We start from the raw sequence: 21,433 nt of genomic DNA, 5'->3' as shown, positions 1-21,433 counted from the left end.
AACCTCAGTTTTTCTTTCCATTATTTTTGCTATGATTATTCCAGAATAGGCTGGCTCTCTATAGCAACTATCAGTCAGGGTTCAATCAGGAAACAGGTGGCTCTAGTCAACATGGATACTTTAAGTAGAAATGAATAAAAGCACTATTTTGAATAGTGGGCAAGGTTTAGGGAGCACAGCAAAATCTAGTGTCTTCGCTAAGGGCTAGTGAGAGTGGGGGTGCTGGGACTGCTACTGACTAAAGAGACCAGGGCAGATGAGCATTACCAGGAGCCAGAAGGAGGGAAGGTGTACAGAGGAAGAGGCCTGAAAAGATCTGTGTGGAAAACTGGCAGGTAACCATCCTGGAAAATAAATACTTTTTACACTATGTCCCTCCCTCTGGTTTCCTGCTTGTGTCCCCCATTGGCAGAGTATATCCAGAAGCCAGAGGGTGAGGGAACCTATGCTATAGTTCCTTAGGTTTAGGCTCCTAGAGCACAGAGTGAGGAGGGAGAAGTGTGGAGCCTAGACATGGAGAGCGAATGGAAGACTTCTAGCACAGGATTGAATATTCAGCCACTTCTATGTGATCCTTCATATTCTCTAACCCTAATGTTTCCCACTTACCCTTTAGACACTCAGTATTCCCACTCAGATTGCCCTCCAAGAAATACCCAGTGATCTGGAATTTATAGCTTCATTAATTCAGTAAATACTCATGGAACAAAAGCAAGCCAAATGAGTGGCAGTGCTCGCCCTCATAACCTCTCACATACTTGGGGGAGAGACCCTAATGTCAACAAATGCAACAAATTATGATCCATTGTAATAGGTACTAGGATAGAGCTGGCATTAAGCACTGAAGGAAACAGAGCTAATGATTTAATTTTCTCTAGTGGTGAAAAGCAAGGGAGGTCAAGACAATTTTACAGACGAGGTAACAGTTAGTCTTGAACAACAAGGAAGTGTCATGGTTATTCCTCCCAGGAACTTTATTTTAAACTTATTTCTAACTATTTTCTTAAAAGTTATCTCCCTTTTTGTACTAGATAGTTTCTAAGATGGTTTCAGTGATCCTCATCTCCTGATATTCATTCTTTTCTTTAACCCTCTCTAAGTGTAGGATGAACCAAGTGACTTGCTTCTCAGAAAGAGAATATGGTAAAAGTTACGGGATATAAATTCTGAGATTAAATGACAAAATGACTGACTTCTGCCTTGCTCTGTCTCATTATCTTCCTCAGTGTCTCTGAGGAAAGCTAGCTACCAGGTTGTAAATAACTTGTCTCAACTCATTCCTGCTGCTATAACAAAAAACCTTAGACTAAGTAATTTATAAATAATGGAAATTTATTTCTCACAGTTCTGTCTGGGAAGTCCAAGACTAAGGTAGTGGTAGATGTGGTGTCTGGTAAGGGCTTGCCCTCTGCTTCCAGATGGTGCCTTGTTGCTGTGACCTCTGGAGGGGGACAAAGGTGCTCACATGGTAGAAAGACCAGGCAGGTCTCTGAAGCTTCTTTCACAAGAGCATTAATCTCATTCACAAGGGCAGAACCCTCATGACTTCATTTCAGAAGGCCTCACCTTTTATCACAATGGGGATTAAATTTCAACATAAATTTCAGAGGGACACAAACATTCAAATCATAGCATTCCACTGCTCATTCTTCAAAATGTATGTCCTCACATACAAAGTACATTCTTTCTATCTCAATGACCCAAAGTCTTAACTCATTCTTGCATCAGTTTAAAAGTCTAAAGTCCAGAGTCTCATCTAAATCAGATATGGGTGAGACTCAAGGTACAATTCCTTCTGAGGCAACTTCCCTCTCTTGCTGTGAGCCCATAAAATCAAACAAGTTACGAGTTTCCAAAATACAATAGAGGGACAGGCACAGCATAAATATTTCCATATCAAAGGGAGAAATAGGAAAGAAGAAAGGGGCAACAGGTCCAAGTGACTCCAAAACTCAACAGCAAAAATGACCGTAAACGTTGATGCTTGAGAATCATCTTCTTTGACTATTCTCCACCTTCCAGACCAGCAGCAATGGAGGATCCCCCCAGCTCCTGGAGGACACATTCTTGTGGTAGTTCTCTTCCTGAGCCACTGAAGCTCTCCAAGGCATGCTTTGAAATCTATGTGGAGGCAGCCATGCCTCCATAGCATGTGCACTCTGCATACCTACAGAGTTAGCACCATGCGGCCACTGCCCAGGTTTAGCACCTATGCGCTCTGGAGCTGCAGCCTGAGCCACACATGGGCCTTCTTGAGACATAGCTGGGAAAGCTGAGGAGTGCTGCACCTGAATGCAGGAAGCTGATAATTGATAAATAAGGTGGCATTAGGCATTCAGTGCTCAGGCCCTGTGGGTGCCCACAACCCTTCTTTTGATATGATTTTGTCCCCCAGGCCTTGTCATTATGGGCCTGTGATGAAAGAGACAGAACCAATAGTATCTGAAATGCCTTACAGTTGGATTTTCATCTGCCATTTTGTTAATTTTTTTCTCTGTATCCATGTTTGTTAATATTTTTCATCCTTTTATTTTTTTTAAGACAAATTATTATTTTGTCACCCAGGCTAGAGTCTAGTGGCACAATCACAGCTCGCTGCAGCCTTGATGTTTCAGGCTCAAGTGATCCTCCTACCTCAGCCTCCCAAGTAGCTGGGAATCACCATGCTGGCTAATTTTTCTTTCTTTCTTTTCTTTTTTTTTTTGGAGAGATGAAGTTTCATCACGTTACTCAGGCTGGTCTTGAACTCCTGTGCTCAGGTGATCCAGCTGTCTTGGCCTCCCAAAGTGCTAGGATTACAGGCATGAGCCACTGTGCCCAGCCTCTTTTACCTTTTGGGCTATATTTTTGTTTCCATTTAAAATACACTTTTGGATTATTAGCTATTTCTCCTTTTCATTGTTTTAGTGTTTACTAGAGGGTTTACAATGTACATCTTTAATTTACCAGTCTAATTGCAAAGAATATGCCATTTTTTGTATGGTGCAATTATTTTGCAGTGGAAGAATTCCAATTTCTCTCTTACATCCTTTGTGTCATACATTGTACTTTACATATGGTATAATACATTAGTACTATTTTTGCTTTAGGCATTCAATTACAGTTTCAATTCTGTAACATACAGAGAATGTCCTTGATATGGTATTTACCTTTATTTTTATCATTTCAAGCACATTTTATTCCTTTGTATGGATGTACATTTCTGTCTCGTATCATAAATCTTCTGACTGAAGAACTTTCTATAACATTTCTTAAAGCACAGACTCCTAGCAATAAATTCATCTTTGATATGTCTGAAAAATTACTTATTTTGCCTTATTTTTGAAAGATAGTTTTCCTTGAATATAGTATTTGGAGTTTTTAAGCTTCTTGTAGTTTAATTGTTACTATATTGTTTTGTAGTTTTCATATGTTCTGAGATGTCCTTTGTAAATTGTATTTTGTTGTTCTGCATGTACTGTATTTCTTTTCTGACTGCCTTCAAATTTTTTGTCTTCAGTTTTCAGTTGCTAAATTATGATGTGTGTGTGTGTGTGTGTTATTTATTATGCAAATAGATTTAAGTTCTTTGGATCTATGGTTTGATGTCACTCATTATTTCTGAAAAATTCTCAGCCATTATCACAAAATATCTATTTGTCCTGTTTTTTTTCTTGTCCCTTTCTGGCACACCAATTATCCTTATGTTAGAACATGAATATTAAATGCTCTGTTTTTTTTTCTTTTAAATGTCACTTTTTTTCCCAATGTTTTAGTTTGGATAATTTCTATTTATTCATATTTACTCTACATCAGTTCTTTGAGATCCATCTGAGTTGTTGAGAATATTAATAGTTGATTCCTTTTTATGGCTGAATATTAACCCATTTAGAGTTTGGTGAATTTTTTTTCCCCTCAGCTATTTTAAGTCCACTGATGAGCACTATAAAGAATTTCTTCATCTATGATATAGTGTCTTTTATTTCAACTTTTTTATTTGACATTTTTAGTTTTGTTATCTCAACTAAAATTCCCCATCTGTTCATTTATGTTGTTAAGCTTTTCCACTAGGCTCTTTAACATGTTAATCATAGCTACATTAAAGTTCCCATCTGATAGTTTCGATATCTCTGAGTCTGGATTTATTAATTTTTGTCTTTCAAAAATGTTTTTTTGTATATCTCATAATTTTTTACTGAATTATGGACTTCATGATAGAGACAGAGATAATATTTTTATGGGGAAAAGGCTACACTTCTACTTTTGGGCCAATAATATGACAGTTCATTTATTCTAGACAGGAGTTGATTTAGGTTTGGGTTTCATTATCACTAAAGTTGCTTTCTTGCACTACACACTTCCAATTTCTCTACCAAAAGGCTGACTTTGTGAATAGGGTATGCCTGTGACCTCTTGTCCTAAATTATGAACAAATATCTGAGCATGATCAGAAACTATTTTGTTGAATTTCAGGTGTAACCTAGGGTTATTGTATTCAAAGTGTTTCCCTATAAGATGACTACACATACCATTTAGCCCAGAATCATTACAGGTTTAGCTAAAAACTCCACATCCTAGGAAAAACCCTTATAGTTCCAGGCAAACTGGGCAAGTTGATCATTCTATGACAAAAGACTAGCATCATTGATATTATCTGGGAGCTTGTTATTAGGTTGGTTCGAAAAGTAACTGTGCCATTAATGGCAAAACCAACCAATTACTTTTTGCACCAATCTAATAGTAATAAGGAATCTTGGCTCCACTTCAAATCTACTGAAGCAGAAACTGTATTTTAATAAGATGCACAGGTGGTTCATAGGCACATGAAAGTTAGAGAGGAATTGCTATAGAAATAAGAGTTGAGAATCTACATACCTGAAATTTAGATTCCCAAGACATTTTGGATTTTGTTTTAAAACGTTTCTATTTTCCATTCTTTTTGCGCTACCCCCAATGTTATTCAGTGTAAAGGAAAATCTTCATTTGTCTCCCACCAGGACTTAGTTTATTATATCCTGTGTAAGCACAGTGTCAATTGCCCTCTAGTGAGCATCAGCTTTTTTAGTTCCATTAATCTCTGTGTGTGTGTGTTCATGTACCTTCTAATTAAATTCATTTTTTAAAGAAGATCTTTTAATTCAGATACACTCAGGTCTCTGGAGAGTGATTATGGGACTCACTAAAATGCACAATAAGCATCTCACTATATTAAAGGACTAGCTAATGAATACAACTTTAGTAATTTTCTTCTATATTCTGATAAGTTGGGGTTTGAAAACTATATCACTGAACTTCTCTGGGAAAAATGGATGAGATTTTTCTAGTCAATATCTGGCTTCTTTGAAGATAGAAATATCTTTAATTTTCATGTTTGTGCAAATAATTATCTGATAATTTTATTTAAACATTCATAAAACCAGTAGTAAAAGTTATAAACTAGATCTTTTGTATATAATGAAAGACCTTTGTAGATCCTCCATGCTCTATATATAATCTAACCATAAGGATTTTTTTCTTTCCCTTTTGGAAGGCAACATCCATTTTATAGAGTAGTACAAAATGTAGCTTTAATGTTTTGGTTATGTCTTTCCTAAAACATATTTCTTTAGCATTGTGGGTTTTCATACTCTGCTTTCAGACCCATGGAATACTCTCCTGAACCTCCAATGTTTGTTTAAGCTGGCATAAAATCCTAGAAAAATTCCAGCAAGGCTCCCTGTGGCCACCACCACCCAGAAACAAAGCCCAGATTCATTACTGGCCCATTACCTGAAGCCTTGACTGGTAAGTGAAATGGCAGGGTTGACTTCAGCTCAAGAATGAATGTATGGCTTCTTGGAGTAATTAGGTTTTCCTGGCCTTTGCTTCATGGCATATGTATTCCAGTTTAACTAAAGTATTAAACAACATAACTTTATTAGACAAAACACCCAAATTTACTTCCAAGGAAAATGGTATTGTTAATAATAAAAGATTTGAATTAAGACTGCTTTTACTTTGCCATTGAGAGTTGACTGATAATTACAGGAACAATCACAGGGATTCTATGAGCTTCAGTGTCCCTATCCATAAAATGAATAATAATAGAAAGTATCTTGCAGTGTTATTGTGATAATTCATTGAATAAGTAATCAAAAACAGAATTCAGTGCCTCAGCATGTTAGTTTCCCAGTTTGAAGTGTCACCATGGTAGGTCTCCATGGTATTTGTAAAATGATACTGCTTGCTGTCCTGAAAATACAAATTTTAAAAAGCTATAATTCTGTACATATGGCTAGGCATATGTATTCAAATATGTTCATGTGTTTTCCAAAACTATAATTTATTTGGATAATCTTTTCCTAGTCTATTGCCCAAAATTTTAAGTATCTTTTGGGAAAAGGAAATAAAACAGCACATGCTCTGACTTGTCCCAGGCCAATTCCTTATTTTTTAGATGGACAATATCAAAATAACCTTGTTTTCATGGAATGTATATACACGCACATGAAAGCTTATACCAGAGCCTTGCTAGTCTTGTGTACTTGTCTACATTCTTTTTATTTATAGCATCTGGTGAGTTTCCCCTTAACACCATTTAAGATAGTACAAATGTTCCAATTTTTACAAAGGTTCAAATATCTATTCTACCCTCCTGACATAGGAAACCACATGATGAAGGGATTTGGAGCCAACATACCTGCCCTTTATTGATCTTAGGCAAGTCATTGAATCTTCCTCAGCTTTAGTTTTCACACATTTAAAGTAACAATAGTGATAAATTATTATTACAATAATAAATATATCAATGATTAAAATTGCCATGTACATTTATTGACTGCTTACTATGCTCTAGCCCTTATATGTTTGTAATCTATCATAATACGCAACATGATGAGGTAAGTACTTGCATTAATTCCACTTCATAGATGATAAAACTGAGGCTCAAAGAGGATAAGTGGCATGGCCAAACTGTAAGCATCAGAACAGGGGTTCATAATGCTTTCATGTACTGCTCTCCACTACCCTTCACAGAGTGAGCACAATAGCTTATATTTCTTGTATTTGCTTCTTGGGGCTGTTTTAGGAGCTAATTTGTTCATGTAGAAGGATAGTGGTTTCCAAACTATAAACTTATAAAAATGTTGGTTATTATTAGTATTTTCATAGGACTCTGGCCTTTCAAGTCAAAATAAAAGCTACTCTAGTATCAGGGAAATTTTAAGGAAAAAAAAGTTTTGCAAATCTACAATTACAGGATCTTCAATCATTTAGTATTTCAGACATGCTAGTTTTCTAGCCACAGGCCATTTCCAAAACTATTTTTCATTATAGACTGAGCTCAATTCCTCTAGTAGGATGAAATTGCTAGATACATATTTCTATCTTTCTTATATTTCATATACGGATGATTATATTAGTTTCCTAGGGCTGCTGCAACAAATTAGAGTAAACTTGTTGGCTTAAAATAACAGAATTCTTTCCTGTAAAACTAAACATACTCTTACCAGATGATCTTATATTTGCACTACTTGATGTTTACCCAAATGGATTTAATACATTTGTCCACACAGAAACCTTTACATAGGTATTTATAGCGGCTTTATTAATGATTACTAAAACTTGAAAGCAACCGTTATGTACTTCTGTAAGTTAATGGGTAAATAAAGTGTTACATATCCAGACCATGGAATATTATTCCATGAACGAAATGAGCTTTCAGGCCATGATAAAACATGGAGGAAACTCAAATGCATCTTACCAGGTGAAAGAAGCCAACCTAGAAAAGCTGTGTATTTGTGATGGTTAATTTTGTTTTGAGTGGGCCATGAGAACCCCATATATTTGGTCATACACTATTCTGGGTGTTTCTGTAAGAGTGTTTCTGGATAAGATTGACATTTAAATTGATAGACTGAGTAAAGCAGATTGCCCTCAATTAATGTGGGTAGAATGGGCCTAATTTAATTAATTGAAGGTCTGAATAGAAAACAAAGGCTGACCATCCCCAAAATAGAATAGAATTCTTCCTACCTGACAACCTCCAAACTGAAACACAAGACTTTTCCTGTCTTTGGACTAAAACAGAAACATTGTTTATTGTTTTCTCCTGGGTTTCCACTTTGTCAATTTACCCTACAGATCTTTGGACTTGCCAGCCTTCATAATTGTATAATTCAATTACTTATACTAAACTTTCTCTCTCTCTCTCAGAGAATTTTTAAGATAGTGAAACAATTCTAATACTCTAATGGTGGATACATGCTATCATGCATTTGTCAAAACCAGTAGAATGTACACCACTAAGAGTGAACCCTAAGGCAAAGCATGGACTCTGGGTAATGATGTATCAATGTAGGTTCATCCATTGTAGCAAATAAGGTACCACTATGGTGTGGGTTGTTCATAGTGGGGAAGGTTGTTATTTGGTAACAATGGGTAAAAGCGAATTCTCTGTACTCTCTGTTCAACTTTGCTGTGAACCTGAAACTGCTCTAAAAAAGAAAGTCTATTAAAAACAAACAAGACAAAGTCTATTAAAAACAGATAAATTTATTCTCTCACCGTTCTGGAGGCCAGAAGTCTGAAATCAAGTTTGTCAGTAGGGCTGTACTTCACCTGGTGACTCTAGGGAAGAAGTCTGCATCTTATAGCCTCTCTATCTGTGGGCATTCCTTCACGTGTGGCTGCACCATTCCAATCTCAATCACCATGATCATATCGTCCTCTTTTTCTTTTCCTTTGTTTGTTTCTTTCTTTTTCCTTTTTTTTTTTTTTTTTTTTGAGAGAGAGTCTTGCTCTGTCACCCAGAGCTGGAATGTAGTAGTACAATCTCAGCTCACTGCAACCTCCACCTCCTAGGTTCAAGCGATTCTAGTGCCTCAGCCTCCTAAGTAGTTGGGATTACAGGTACCTGCCACCACACCTGGCTAATTTTTGCATTTTTAGTACAGACGGTTTCATCATGTTGTCCAGGCTGGTTTCAAACTCCTGACCTCAAGTGATCTGCCTGCCTCAGCTTCCCAAAGTGCTCTTTGTTTCTTATAAGGATACTTGTTATAGGATTTAGGGCCCACCTGGGCAAACTGGGATGCTATCTTCATCTGAAGTTGCTTAATATAATTAACTCTGCAAAGATACTTTTTTGGCATAAAGTAAAATTCATAGTTTTCAGCGATTAGGGCATGGACATATCTTTTTGGAGGCTACCATTCAGACAACTACAATGATCATTTACCCAACCCTGGTCAAGAGACCTCAGATGAAGTCTACTCAATGACTTTTAGATAAGGCTTTCTCTTTTATTTCTCCTCTGTTTATGTACATCTCTTCTATGCATGAGAAGAAACTAACTTTTCTTTCTAACTTTCTGCATGGGTTAAGAGGGCAAGGGGCCTGGAATAGTAGCAGCCATCTGTGTCCAAGTGGCGACAAGCACAAAGACTTGGTTGAGCTACTGAAACAAGCCTGAATTTCATTCCATCTGAGGCTATAAATATTCTGATAGTTTAAATTGTTGAACATTATGATTTTTGTCACTCGTGGTTCAAAGTATACTATTAAAATGTGAAAATATAAATATCACATCAGGAAAAGGAGAACTTATGTAACTTATGTGATAATTAAAGTATAACAGATTTAGAATTCAGGAAAATAAACAACTGTCTTAATGGTCAAATTAGCTAAAGAGGGTAATTCCAGGGTTATTCCAAGAACACAGAAAGAGACTTATTTATCCTTAAGAATAGGAGTCAAGAGAACTAGCCTAGCTGGAGGGTAAGAAAAGGGAGAACCAACTGCTAGACCATCAATTCTGTGAAGCCAATCAGAAAGATATAAAGCTTTGCATAACACATAGGTGGAGGGTGGCACCTGGAGCAGGCATCAAAGATTCAAGGTTAGAGTCTCAGGAAAAGCTTTGGGCATCCTCTGGGGTGAAAGAAAGCATTCAGGTGAGTGAAAACTTGATAGTCTATCACAGTTTAGCTCTTGAACAGAAGCTCACATTGTAGGTACTTCAGGAGACACAACAATGAATTAAATGGTATAACTATCCTACTCTCAGGATAGTGACCATTTCTTGAAGAGAAAATACATATATACAAATGGTAATAAAGTAAGAAAGTTCCTAAGAGCTGTGGATGTAATAATTTAGGTCTGGGTGTGAGAAAGAAGTGGAAATTCTGATATGGAAGGAGAAAACTATGCAAAACTCTAGAAGCAAATTTAGCTTATCATCAGTTTGTCTAGTTAGAGGCTCTACTGTGAGTTATTACTCTGGTACCGTAGCCACTAAAATCACAAACTCCTTGAAGTTCTTTCTAGATCCAAAGTCTATGCTTCTGTTTTACTGCATAATGCTACATCCTTAAAATGGACACAGCAGGTATAGCTGCACTTGATGTGACTTTTCATTTTTGTTTCACAAAATATAAGCTAATATTGAATGTAACTAACCTATAAAAACCAGCAACAACAATAATCCTTCCTAATACACCTTACTTCTTTATCAACCACTGACATTCACAAAGGTTTCCTAATATGTTGTCTTTTTGTATCCTTCCAGAAATTAAGGGAGTAGAATTCTTTAGTTATTTTAACATTAAAAAAGAAAGCATATAACATGGCCAGATTATAAATGTATACATTAATTATATCAAGCCTAAAGTATCTATTTGTCCTGCTTCTAAACCCCACAGATCTCATGGGTAAACTTTGAGAACATACTGGTTTTGTAGTAAAGACATGTATTCATCAAATGGAAAAGCTCAGATTTTTATATGTAGCTACATGTGAAAACTATTGTTAAGGTGGACAGATCCTGAAATGGTATTGCATAACTGGAGCTGGATTTGACACAAATCTTATGTAATAAAATGCCAGTCTACTTCTGCTCATACTCCAGTCATCACTGGCTCCCTTAGCAGTAATCAAAGCAGTAATGACCCAGACAAGTCCTTTTATGCACAGCTTGACATGCAGCCAGGGGAAGTTTGTGAAAACTGTGAAATAACTTTTCATTATGAATATCATGGAGTCATCCCCTCAATGTGATTAAGTAGATTTAATTTTGATTGCTGGCAGATTTTACAGCTCTCAACACCTGCAGCTCCCTGGTAGACTTAAGATAGGTGTTTGCAAAATTCCTTTTTATTTTCCACATCAGTTGAACAGAAATTCATTTCACTGGAGCCATGAAGTATCTTCCATTCTGCAACCAGTGGGTCTTTGACTTAAGCAGACAAATTAGTTCACTGGTCTGACAGCCAGGTTGTCTTTTTTTTTTCTGCCCCACTGTTAAATCTCTGCCTCCCAAAGCTATCTATGCTTACTACTGCACACAACTCAAAAACAAAACAAAACAAACATTTTTTTCTGCCCTATGTTGGAATCCTGACACATTCTTAGAGTCTCAGTCTTAGTGTCACAAAAACCATTCAATTTAAAGGATGCCCCTGTGCTGTATCTAGCAACCCTTATCACTACCCCTCCAATCACCAAAAACATACGCTTGTAGTTATTTTTTTACCTAAAGAATAGTCCCTGACCAGTTTCATTTTTTTTTGAAAGAAAGGAAAAAAAAGGAGTGAAAGAGAGGAAGAAAGAGGAAGAAAAAGAGGGAGAGAGAATGGTAATGTAGCTTTATTCTAAAAATGGGTATTAATAATGGCCGATCAATATTTTGTGTATTTAAGGTGGAGAATGTATATTTTGTGTATTTAAAGTGGAGAGCTCTATAAATATTTATTGAGTTTACTTGTTCTGGATCTGAGTTCAAGTCCTGGATATCCTTATTAATTTTCTGTCTTGTTGAGTCTAAATCTCTTTATGGGTCTTATGCTTTTGGGTGTTAGGATTGTTAGCTGTTATTGTTGCATTGATCCTTTTATCACTCTTTGTTGCTTTGAAATCTATTTTATCAGATGCAAGAATTGCAACTCCTGCTTTTTATTTATTTATTTATTTTTGCTCTTCATTTGGTTGGTAAATCTTTCTCCATCCCTTTGTTTTAAGTCTTTGTGACTCTTTGGATGTGAAATGGGTCTGGATGTAGCATACTGTTAGGTTTTGGCTGTATCTTTTGATTGGGGAATTTAGTCAACTTAAATTTAGGGTTACTGCCATTTGATGTTAACTGGCTATTTTATCCATTTGCTGATGTAAATTCTTCTTTATGTTGATGCTCTTTACTTTTTGGTATATTTTTAGAAAGGCTAATACTGGTTGTTCCTTTCTATGTATAATGCTTCTTTCAGAAGCTCTTGTAAAGCCAGCCTGGTGGTAATAAAATCTCTGAGTACTTGCTTGTTCATAAAAGATTTTATTTTTCCTTCAATTGTGAAGCTTAGTTTGGCAGGATATGAAATTCTGGGCTGAAAGTTCTGTTCTTTAATGATGTTGAATATCAGCCCTCACTCTCTTCTGGCTCGTAGGGTTTCTGCTGAGAGATCTGCTGTAAGTCTAATAGGCTTCCCTTTGTGGGTAACCTGACCTTTCTCTCTGGCTACCCTTAGTATTTTCTCCTTCGTTTCAACCCTGGTGAATCTAATGATTATGTGCCTTGGGGTTGCTCTTCTTGAAGAATATCTTTGTGGTGTTCTCTGTATTACCAGGGGTTGAATAGTGTCCTGCTCTGCTAGATTGGGAAAATTTTCCTGGATAATATCCTGAAGAGTATTTTCCAGCTTGGATTCATTGCCTTCGTCGTATTCAGGTACACTTATCAAACGTAAATTAGGTCTTTTCACATAGTCCCATATTTCTTGGAGACTTTGCTCATTCCTTTTTATCCTTTTTTCTCTATTATTGTCTTCTCATTTTATTTCATTAAGTAGGTCTTCAACCTCTGATATCCTTTCTTCTGCTTGACCAATTCAGCTATTCAAACTTGCGCATATTTTGCTAAGTTTTTGTGTTGTGTTTTTCAACTCCATTAGTTCATTTATATTCCTCTCTATATTGTCTATTCTTGTTAGCATTTCGTCAAACGTTTTTTCAAAGTTCATAGTTTCTTTACATTGGGTTAGAATAAGTTCTTTTAACTCCCAGAAGTTTCTTATCATCCACCTTCTGAAGCCTACTTCTGTTAATGGCACACAGTCCTTTTCCATCAGGGCTTGTCCCATTGCTTATGAGGAACTGTAATCCCCTGTAGAGGGAGAGGGGTTCTGATTTGGGGTATTCTCAGCCTTTTTAGGCTGGTTTCTTCCCTTTGTTATACATTTATCCATCTGTCATCTTTACGATTACTGCCTTTCTTGTTGGGTTTCTGAGTGGATGCCCAGTTTATTGATTCCCAGTGCTGGAATCCGAGCAACCCACTGCACTGGCCAAAACAGCAGTGATAAGACTGATGGTGCTCTTCTGCCCGGGAATCTCCTCCCATTTACTCTGCACGAAGAGCCGCCATGCCGAGGCACCAGCAAAACCACTGTGCTGGCCACAAGAGTCGTGCTGGCAACCCGTGGGCCCCTCCACTGGGAATCTTCTGGTCCTTGAGCGATGAAAATTCATCTGAAAGTGTGGTGTCCTCTCGTTCTCTGCGCTTTCACTGGGAGCTACAATCCCGAGCTGTTAGCGATCAGCCATCTTGTATCTCAGATCTCAGAATCAAGAATAGTCCCTGACCAGTTTCAAGTTTCAAGTTTCAGGCAGCCGCTATTTTAGAAAGATATTATAATACTTACTAAGTCTATTGCCTTTCCTTAATAATTGCTGGCAACTAAGAATTTACTATGTGATATCCACATCTCCTTTAATTTTTACAATTACCTTATTCAGCAAGGACCTCGATTATCCTTTTTTTTTCCAGCCAAAAAAGTCCTGCTTAGAGCACATATCACTTAAGTAGCATTACACAGCTTGCAAATTATGGAGATGAGGTCAGAGATAAGGTTGCTTATGCTCTTAACTTATATTTCCTCACACTATTGAGGTATTTACTAGAGCTACATTTAAATCATAACTCTGCCAACCTGTGCTCTAATAGAGATTACTCCAGACAAGTTCCTACCTAACCAAACCTTTATAAGAAGTAGAGAACATTTTCTGCAAGGAACTGTTGAGATACAAATCTGTTAAGCTGACTTGGGAAAGGTAACCAGCTACAATTAAGCAGTTTAGGTTCTGTCAATGTCATAATTTTACATGTTGCCAAAAGAATGGGACCAGAAGTACAACATGTAGGCAGTTTGAGTTAGGGTGAAGGCAATTCCTTTAGTCTGCAAGAGTAGGCGTAACTGCATAGGAAAATGTGAGTTTGAAGCTCTGGGTGTGAGGCTAAAATTAGAGAGAGAAAGCAAAGACCAAGTCCATGAAAGAGGCAACTTGTGGATAATAGAACTGAACTGTGCAGAGGACACAGATTTCAGTGTTCCCATATGCAAGCAGTATAGGGATCTAAGATAATCCTTGGGCCTCAACAGGACAGCTATTAATAAAATCTAGATTGGGATAACCCACACAGCTATCTTCATGACAGTAAAACATAGTCCAGCCCACTCGTTCTAATAAAATGGCTGTATCTTTTGAGTGCTACTGATACATTATGTTCTATGCTAAGCAAATTACATGTCATCTTATTTCATTCTCACAATTCTCCCACAAAAGACATAGGGTTATATATTTTATTCTTCACAAAGCCAAAGCTTAAAGAAATTAAGTTCTTTGACCATCTCTAATGGTCATATTTGGATTTTTATTTGAGATTTTTCTCAATAAAATTTTTTCTCTTAAATGATACATGGTCTATCTTAATTCATATTTACTAATCATGTACAGCATTCACAAATAAATGAAGAGTTGAACTCTAACATGTTCCAATATGTTGGTCCACATATGTTGATAGTTTAAGTGTACTAAGTTTGCCTGGATACCTTTTTTAAAAAAATAGCTTAAAAAAAAAATCTTGCCCTCCCAGGGTATTCGAGAATGTGACTTAGTATGCATTATTTAAACATAGCTTGGAATGGGTAAAGATTGCTTGAGAGTAACCCATGTAAAAAAAAAAATCTCAAGTAATCAATTGAGTCTGTGTTATAAATAAACTTGCAAAATGGTCTAATTAAATTTAGGCTTCCTAAATAAATGGAACAATAGTTTCTAAAAATTCTCCCCAAAATATGCTTTAAAAAATCCCTAAAAGGTATTTTTGTTCCCTGCAACTTCTCAAAGCCTAGGCTTAGTCAACAATTTAAACTTTAGCAAAACCTACATTTTTGTTTGTTTTTGTGTCCTAGACATTGAACTAAGTCACAATGTGTGGTCCAAATATCACAGAATCACCCTATATGGCCCTATGATTTCCATGATGCTCAATTCATTAAACACTCAGAATATTTCAGGAGTTCTTTGGTACCTCAGGAACAGATTCTATCTTACCTCAAGTTCAAAGATCTATTTCCTTTGTTGAAACCTTCCTATAACATCAGCCATGCCCTCTGTTTCATCATGAATATTCATTCCTCCAAGGTCTGGAGATTCTGGTACTTCTCAGGATGTCAGAAGAACCTCCTTGAACAAAGTTTTTTGAGCAGGGGCTGTAATTTCCCCATCTTCACTGCTTTTGCATGAATCTTAGCATCTAGGTACTACTCACTGTTGAATTACATTAAACGGTCTGTATGTGTCAGATTTGGATAAATACATTGTTTAAGCATGATTGTTTTAGCACTGCTAATTGGCTTAAAGAAACTAAACTTATTCTACTGAAATGTATCCCACAGTTTAACCAATTTATTACACGCCCTTCAGTTAGTAAAATGTTTATAGTTTTAAGTTGGGTATGTTAGAATTTTCCAGGAATATGTCAGTGTTTCCATTATGCCCTTATTTTTCACCCCAAAGTAGCACAAGTTTATTACTATGTCCATAAAAATTAATATTCCACTGAAACTTGGCACCAAACCACTAAGTAAATGTTTACATATGCCTTCAAATATTAGTCGAGTTGTTTCTACTAAATGCTAGACCTGCCAGGCATAAAAATTGTTAATCGATAGCCTTTGTCCACTAATTCATTTGAGTTATTCTTTCAATAATTAAACTTAGCTAGGAAACAGCACCTGAAATGGACAGGAAGCCAGAAAAGGGCTGACAGAGAAGGAGTTTATTAATTATACAAAAGCTTCCAACATGAGGTCATCCTGAAAAGTGAAAACCATCAAACAAGACAAGTATAGCCAAGCAGGCGGGATGACATGCACCAAAATATACATCCCTGTTCTCTGTCAACTGCCTGTCAGCTGTCAGGAAATGGCCTAAGGGCCAACCCACATGGGCCATCTGCGGGCAACATGCTCAGGAATGTACTGCAGATGGAGGGCTAATTGAGCTCCCAATATATTTGGCTGACCAAATGGTTGGGAAGCCAGGCCTTCATAAGAGTTTAAAACTTTATGTCCATTATAGGAAGGCTGAAAATTCTTTGGATAACTAAGGAGCCAGTGAGGATTGAGGAGAGGAAAGTGTGGTGAGCTCAAAGATACTGAACGAAGAGAAGCAATGAACAGAGCTAGTCTCTTCTTTTGTCAGCTCCTATCCTCGTTCTGTGTAGAATGAATCATTGTTCCAAGTTGTCTCCCTTCTTCCCTCCTTCCATGCCTCTCTCTATACATTTATACTGAAGTGCCTATGAGAATTAGAAGACTTATTTGATTCAAGACTTGCCTTCACTACTCACTAGCTGTGTGATTTCCAGCAAGACAATTTATTACCTAAATATTCATTCATTTATTTTTTTGAGACACAGTCACACTCTGTCACCCAGGCTGGAGTGCAGTGGTGTGATCTCGGCTCACTGCAAACTCTGCCTTCCAGGTTCAAGCCATTCTCCTGCCTCAGCCTTCTGAGTAGCTGGGTCTACAGGCATGTGCCACCACACCCAGCTAATTTTTGTATTTTTAATAGTGATGGGGTTTTGCCATGTTTCCCAGGTTGGTTTTGAACTTCTGACCTCAGGTGATCTACCCACTTCAGCCTCCCAAAGTGTTGGGATTACAGGTGTGAGCTGCCACAACTGGCCCATTTCTTTAAAGTAAATATCTATTGAGGAGTTCTAATAAATGCTTGATGGTGCAAAGCCCTGCTCCATTTACATGGCTTAGGGTCAGAAACCCATAAGCTGACTCATGTGAAACTGGTTAATAATAGTAATAAATATTGGTGGGCATTTATTATGTGCCAGGCAAGGTCAAAAATTTGGCATAAAATATCTTACCTATCTATATAACACACATCTAAAGTATTTTTTTCACTTTACAGATTTAAAAAATCAGAGGCTCTGAAAGTTTTAGCATCTCTCCAGTTTTGTTTATTCTCCCTAAATTGACCTATAGATTTAATCATCAAAATTCCAGATAAATCATATTTATTTTACATATTGACAAACTGATTCTAAAATTGGTATGGAAATGCAGAGGGCACAGATTAGCCAAAGCTAATTTTGAAAAAAAAATTTTTTAAAAGCAAAAGATTGGGAGGATGTATATTACCTGATTTTAAAATTTATGATAAAGATCTGGTAATCAAGACAGCTTGGTATTAGCATAAAGATAGCTGTACAAATCAATGAAGCAGAAAGGGAGTGTTATAATAGACCCACTCTTGTATGAGCATTATTTTTATTTAAAGGCAATAAAGTAATTCATTGAGGAAGAATAGGTTGGTTTAAAAAATATAAAGTGACAATAACTTCATCCACATGGAACAAAACATACCTTGGCCCCTACTTCATACTATACAAAACTATTTCAACATTCATTATACATCTAAACATAAACATTAAAACTTTAAAACTTCCCAGTGAGAATCTTTGTGACCTTGGAGTAGACAAAGAAGGTTTTTTTTTTTTTTAAATAAAACACAAAGCACACTAACTGTAATAGAAAATATATATATGACATAATCTTAATCTAAATTAAAAACACAATCTTCAGAACATATTAAAATAATGAAATGCAAGGTACAGGTAAAAAGAAATTTTTGCAATGCACACATCCACCAAAGAATTTGTACTAAAAACATATAACCTTCCACTTCAGTAATAAGACAAACACATTTTTTAAGGATTTAAATGAGGTTCTTGAACATTCTTGAGCAACCAAAACTAATCCATAACATTAGAGACTAGACCAATGGTCACCTGGACATGGAGGGTGATTACCTGAAAAGAAGAAACTTTGTATCTTGATGGAAGTTTATAATTTTGTAAATGTGTGTTGGTTATATAAGTGTACATGTTTCTTATAATTCCTCCAAATATCTAATTAAAATTTTATTATATATAAATGAGATTTAAGTAAAGATGACTTTAAAAGTTGACCAAAGTGGTCATCAGTTGACTTTGTGTCTGTTCTTGTGTGTTGATTGAAAATAAAATTGCTCATAAAAGAGAGATGCCAAAAAATTGGGGAATGTACAATACTTGATTTTAAAATTTATGATAAAGATCTGGTGTACAGTTTGTTCTAGTATGGTGCTATCACTAATGATAATATCATTCATGGGAATAGAATAGTCAGGAGAAAGAACAGGCTTTGAAAAAAATGAAAGTTTTTTTTTTTTTTTTTTTTTTTTTTAAGACAGAGTTTCGCTCTTGTTACCCAGGCTGGAGTGCAATAGCATGATCTCGGCTCACCACAACCTCCGCCTCCTGGGTTCAGGCAATTCTCCTGCCTCAGCCTCCTGAGTAGCTGGGATTACAAGCACGCACCACCATGCCCAGCTAATTTTTTTGTGTTTTTAGTAGAGATGGGTTTCACCATGGTCTTGATCTCTTGTCCTCGTGATCCACCCACCTTGGCCTCCCAAAGTGCTGGGATTACAGGCGTGAGACACCGTGCCCGGCCCCAAAATGAAAGTTTTAAAACATTTAGTATCACTTGTCTATGAAATATCTAAGTAAAATAGGTCAGTAAATAGTTAAACACATGGGTCAGTATGGTATCAGATAACTAGTAGATATATGTGAACAATATATGATATGGTTTGGCTCTGTGTCCCCACCCAAATCTCCTGTTGAGTTGTAATTCCCAGTGTTGGGGAATAGACCTGGTAGGAGGTGATTGGATCATGGAAGTGGGTTTTCCCTATCCCGGTCTCATGATAGTGAATGAGTTTTCTTGGGATCTGATGGTTTAAAAGAGTGTGGCACTTCCGCCTTTGCTCTCTCTGCTGTTTTGCCACATGAAGATTGTGCCTGCTTTTCCTTCACCTTCTATCATGATTGTAAATTTCCTTCGGCCTTCCCAGACATGCCTTCTGTATAACCTATGGAATTGTGATTCAACAAACCTCTTTTCTTCATAAATTATCCAGTTTCTGTATGTCTTTACAGTAATGCGAGAATGGACTAATACAGAATATTGATACTAAAGAAATGGGGTCTTGCTATAAAGATACTTGAAAATGTGGAAACAACTTTGGAACTGGTTAATACACAAAGGTTAGAAGAGTTTTGAAGGCTCAGAAGAAGGAGGAGGATGAGGAAAGATACTGACAGTGATATGGACAGTGAAGTTCAAGCTGAGGTGGTCTCACATAGCGATGAGAAACTTATTGGGAACTAAGGTAAAGGTCACTCTTGATATGCTTTAGTAAAGAAACTGGCAGTGTTGTGCCCCTGCTCTAGACATCTGTGGAATTTTGGACTTGAGAGAGTTGATTTAGGGTATCTGGTGGAAGATATTTCTAAGCATCAAAGTATTCAAGACATGGCCTGGCTGCTTCTAAAAGCCTACACTTATTTGCATAAACAATGAAATGACCTGATACTAGAACTTATATTTAAAAGGGTAGTAGAGCATAAAAGTTTGGAAAATTTGCAGCCTAACCCTGTGGTGGAAAAGAAAAATTCATTTTTGGGGGAGAAATTCAAGGCTTCAGAAATTTGCATGAATTAAGAAAAGCCAAATGTTAATAGCCAAGACAATGCGAAAAATGCCTCTAGAACATTTTAGAGACCTTCAGAGCAGCCCCTCCCATCACAGGCCTGGAGACCTAGGAGGGAAAAATGGTTTTATGGGCCAGACCAATACCCCTGCTGCTCTGTACAGCCTTAGAACATAGTGCACTGCTCTAGCTCTAGCCATGTCTAATAGGGGCCAAGGTACAGCTTGGGCCATTGCTTCAGAGGGTGTAAACCCGGAGCCTCAGCATCTTCCATATGTTGTTGAGCCTGCAGGTGCACAGAAGGCAAGAGTTGGGTTTTAGGAACCTCCACCTAGATTTCAGAGGATGTATGGTAACACCTGGATGTCTAGGCAGAAGTCTGCTGCAGGAGAGGAACTCTCATGGAGAACCTCTATGAGGGCAGTGCAGAGGTGAAATGTGGGGTTGGAGCCCCCATACAGAGTCCCCACTGGGGCACTGCTTAGTGGATTTGTGAGAAGGGGGCCACTGTTCTCCAGACCCTAGAATGGTAGCACCACTAGCAGCTTGCACTATGCACCTGGAAAAGCTGCAGTCACTCAAGGTCAGTTCCAGGGGCTGTATCCAGCAAAGCCACAGGAGTGGAGATACCCAAGGCCTTGAAAGCCACCCCTTGTATCAACATGTCCTGAGTGTTAGACATGACATCAAAGGACATTATTCTGGAGCTTTAAGATTTAATGAGAGATCCAAGATGGCCAAATAGGAACAACTCTGGAATGCAATTCCCAGCGATAAAGCAGAGGGTGAGTGATCACTGCATTTCCAAATGAGGTTTTACTGCCCAGAGACCAGGAGATTCCCAGGTGGAAAAGCACCATGAGTCTCCAGCATGCCTGTTTCAGTGGGCGCAGCAGGTCTCTGCAGAAAAACCCACACAAATCTGGATGGCTGATTCAAGTGGTGCCTGGAATGACAGAATGGTGGCTGGGAGACAGTCACCCATTCAACTGAAGAAAAGGGGGCTGAAACAGGGAGCCAGGTGATCTGGCTTGGCGGGTCCCACCCCTACAAAGACCAGCAATCTGAAATGTTCTGGATAGAGAATTTCCCAGCAAGCACAGCTGGACCTGGGACGGGCTAGCTCTGTGAGGGGAAGGGTCTCTGCCATTACTGAGGCAGTCTACCACTACTGAGGCAGTCTGCCATTACTGAGGCAGTCCACCATTACCAAGGCAGTCCACCATTACCGAGGCATTCTGCCATTACTGAGGCAGCCTGCCATTTCTGAGGCAGATTGCAATTACTGAGGCAGTTCTAACTATACCTCTATAAACAAAACTGCAAGGAAGTTAAGACAGCAGCTGGGCAGAGCCCACGGCAGTTCAGCAACACCTCTGCTGGCAGACTGTGACTAAGCTACTCCTCACTGGGCAGGGCATCTCTGAAAAATGGCAGCGGCACATCAGGATCTTATAAATAAAGCCCCACCTTAACAGGAAAGAGCACCTCGGAAAAAAAGGCAGTTATGAGTTCTGCTGCAGCAGACTTAAATGTACCTATCCAGCAGCTCTGAATGGAACAATGGAGCTCACAGCTCAGACTT

General features: G+C 37.6%; 1 long non-coding RNA gene across 2 annotated transcripts in view; it reads left to right on the top strand.

The window, feature by feature from the left end:
- LOC118145471 (uncharacterized) overlaps window positions 1-21,433 on the top strand; it is a 94,952-nt gene that overhangs the window by 9,259 nt on the left and 64,260 nt on the right. Inside the window, exon 3 of one of the 2 annotated variants that reach the window (XR_004730571.3) lies at window positions 5,618-5,763. The exons of the other annotated variant lie outside the window; for it this stretch is intronic. This is a non-coding gene — a long non-coding RNA (uncharacterized LOC118145471). The remainder of the gene's footprint in view (window positions 1-5,617; window positions 5,764-21,433) is intronic. 2 annotated transcript variants of the gene reach the window in all.

Source organism: Callithrix jacchus, chromosome 10 (assembly GCF_049354715.1).
Source record: "Callithrix jacchus isolate 240 chromosome 10, calJac240_pri, whole genome shotgun sequence".
NCBI classification, from domain to species: domain Eukaryota; kingdom Metazoa; phylum Chordata; class Mammalia; order Primates; family Cebidae; genus Callithrix; species Callithrix jacchus.
The sequence above is the reverse complement of the archived record's forward strand: the minus strand, read 5'-3'. Positions and strand labels throughout refer to the sequence as shown.